Source organism: Lampetra planeri, chromosome 4, assembly GCF_965212315.1.
Source record: "Lampetra planeri chromosome 4, kcLamPlan1.2.h2, whole genome shotgun sequence".
In the NCBI taxonomy this organism is placed as follows: domain Eukaryota; kingdom Metazoa; phylum Chordata; class Hyperoartia; order Petromyzontiformes; family Petromyzontidae; genus Lampetra; species Lampetra planeri.
Genome location: NC_136110.1, coordinates 16,748,107 through 16,751,325, shown reverse-complemented (window position 1 = coordinate 16,751,325; position 3,219 = coordinate 16,748,107). Strand labels below are relative to the sequence as shown.

The following is a 3,219-nucleotide window of genomic DNA, read 5'->3' as shown; positions in this document are numbered from 1 at the left end:
CTGTGGAAGTTTCACGGCGTTCGTACGATATTTGGCGACGCAAAAATGAGCGATTTCCCAGCTCGAGAGAATTCGGCGCGAGAGAAACGATGCCCCGTAACGCACATGAGAGCAATCCGGGCCAATTTCTCCCGTTTGATGGGGTCTATGTGTACAAATTTTGACTTTTTTGAGTGCACGTGCAAATCTGCTGAAAAAGCCTGTGGAAGTTTCACGGCGTTCGTACGATATTTGGCGACGCAAAAATGAGCGATTTCCCAGCTCGATGGAATTCGGCGCGACAGAAACGATGCCCCGTAACGCACATGAGAGCAATCCGGGCCAATTTCTCCCGTTTGATGGGGTCTATGTGTAAAAATTTTGACTTTTTTGAGTGCACGTGCAAATCTGCTGAAAAAGCCTGTGGAAGTTTCACGGCGTTCGTACGATATTTGGCGACGCAAAAATGAGCGATTTCCCAGCTCGAGAGAATTCGGCGCGAGAGAAACGATGCCCCGTAACGCACATGAGAGCAATCCGGGCCAATTTCTCCCGTTTGATGGGGTCTATGTGTAAAAATTTTGACTTTTTTGAGTGCAGGTGCAAATCTGCTGAAAAAGCCTGTGGAAGTTTCACGGCGTTCGTACGATATTTGGCGACGCAAAAATGAGCGATTTCCCAGCTCGATGGAATTCGGCGCGAGAGAAACGATGCCCCGTAACGCACATGAGAGCAATCCGGGCCAATTTCTCCCGTTTGATGGGGTCTATGTGTAAAAATTTTGACTTTTTTGAGTGCAGGTGCAAATCTGCTGAAAAAGCCTGTGGAAGTTTCACGGCGTTCGTACGATATTTGGCGACGCAAAAATGAGCGATTTCCCAGCTCGAGAGAATTCGGCGCGAGAGAAACGATGCCCCGTAACGCACATGAGAGCAATCCGGGCCAATTTCTCCCGTTTGATGGGGTCTATGTGTAAAAATTTTGACTTTTTTGAGTGCAGGTGCAAATCTGCTGGAAAAGCCTGTGGAAGTTTCATCCGACGAAAAAAGCACGTTCTCGAGAAAGCAGGAGAGCTAAGTCATTCACAAATTAGCTGGATTTGGCTTGTGGTTCGTTTCCCAAGTAACAGAGCGGCATCAACCTTTAAGTGCACGCCAGTACATCCCCGTGGGATACAGGGGGTCTCGGCGGACTTTGCTCGGGGGAAAAACGTCGAGGTGAGCCGCCTGGCCATGCTGTTCATGGGTCTCTCCTTTTTAAGTTTCGCCTGCCAATTTATTTTCTCTAGCGGTTTTATACACTAACACTCGATGTTTTGGGAAAGGAATACAATTGTTCAAAAAACGTCTTCGCAATTCATGTCGTTAGATTGCTAATGAAAATTCGTAAAAAAACGTACACGCCATACATGTTCTTTGCTTCCCTCTCGATACAAGTGAAGGGGAAAAACAGCCTTAACGGTTGCTAAAAAAATCGCCCTTTACATATACATGGGTCGTCTTCCCCTCTCGACAACGGAGACAAGTAACCCACGCCAGGCACTGTCAGTAACTGCCATAGATCTGCTTTAAAATGCCCATTCGTCTTGCGTCGCTCACGTTCCCGGAGCTTTGGGTAATGTCTGAGGCCTATCCCCGCTAATTTCTACCGTTTGTCGGTAGCTGTCTGTAAAAATATAGCATACACCAAAACGAGAAAATATTTCCATCGCACCTGCACAAGTGTATGGACAATGGCAATCTTCATGCGATGCATAAGTGGTGTGTGTCAGCAGGTTTTGTTTCCCAAGTTTTCCGTGAATGAGCGAGTATCTTGAGCTGTGTGACTCAGCCCGAGGGAGCCTCTTCTCCTCCAGAGTGTGTGGGGAAGGCTGTCCCCTTGGGTTGGTGCTGCACGGGTTCGCTGCGCTGTTTGGTCTTGTGCCAAGGAAGGCTGCCAACTGTGCAAGAATTTTAGGGTTGGTTTCAATTGCCGTTGCCGGTCCATAGAGTAGCGAGCATTGTAAGGCCGCTCTAGAGGTTTGCAGGCATGTGGGGTCGACCCCTGCTCCTTCCCTCCCCACCCCACGTAGGGTGTGTGTGGTGCGCTTACAGCTGCCTCAAAGTGGCTGGCCTTGTGGGAAGCCCTGTGTTTTGTGAGCTTTCAGCACCGTCAGGTTGCCAAACGGGGGTAGCATACACGACAAAGCGAGGCCCCTCCTTGTGGTGGTTTGTGTTGTGTGAAGTCCGTGCCAAAAGGGTGTGTTTACATGGTGTGCGTGGGGGTCCTGTCCGTCCGAATTTGGACGCGTGTGGGGACTCTCCTCTGCCTGGGTGCATGCTTGCCTCAGGAGAGTGACTCCTGCCTGCCCTACTTGGGCAGGCTGGGGCCCGCAAACGCTGTGTGTGAGCCAGGCGAGCCTTTGGGCTGGGCGCCTGGTCACCATGGCGTGCTTTTGGCGAGTGGAGAGTCGAAAGCCGCCAGCTACCTGGTTGATCCTGCCAGTAGCATATGCTTGTCTCAAAGATTAAGCCATGCATGTCTGCGTGCAAACGGATGTTACAGTGAAACTGCGAATGGCTCATTAAATCAGTTATGGTTCCTTTGATCGCTCGACCGTTGCTTGGATAACTGTGGTAATTCTAGAGCTAATACATGCTGACGAGCGCTGACCTCCGGGGATGCGTGCACTTATTAGACCAAAACCAATCCGGGCTTGCCCGGACGCTTTGGTGACTCTGGATAACCACGTGGGCAGATCGCACGGCCCTGGTGCTGGCGACGTATCTTTCGAATGTCTGCCCTATCAACTTACGATGGCAGGCTCCGTGCCTACCATGGTGACCACGGGTAACGGGGAATCAGGGTTCGATTCCGGAGAGGGAGCCTGAGAAACGGCTACCACATCCAAGGAAGGCAGCAGGCGCGCAAATTACCCACTCCCGACTCGGGGAGGTAGTGACGAAAAATAACAATACAGGACTCTTTCGAGGCCCTGTAATTGGAATGAGTACACTTTAAATCCTTTAACGAGGATCCATTGGAGGGCAAGTCTGGTGCCAGCAGCCGCGGTAATTCCAGCTCCAATAGCGTATATTAAAGCTGTTGCAGTTAAAAAGCTCGTAGTTGGATCTTGGGAAGGGGCTTGCGGTCCGCCGCGAGGTGTGTCACTGCCTGTCCCGGCCCCCACCTCTCGGTGCTCCCCGGATGCTCTTGGTTGAGTGTCCTGTGGGGGTCCGAAGCGTTTACTTTGAGAAAATT

General features: G+C 51.0%; 1 pseudogene; it reads left to right on the top strand.

Moving 5' to 3' along the window:
- The first annotated feature begins 2,446 nt into the window (after nucleotides 1-2,446).
- Nucleotides 2,447-3,056, top strand: LOC144718410 (18S ribosomal RNA; annotated as a pseudogene).
- Nucleotides 3,057-3,219: the final 163 nt, after the last annotated feature.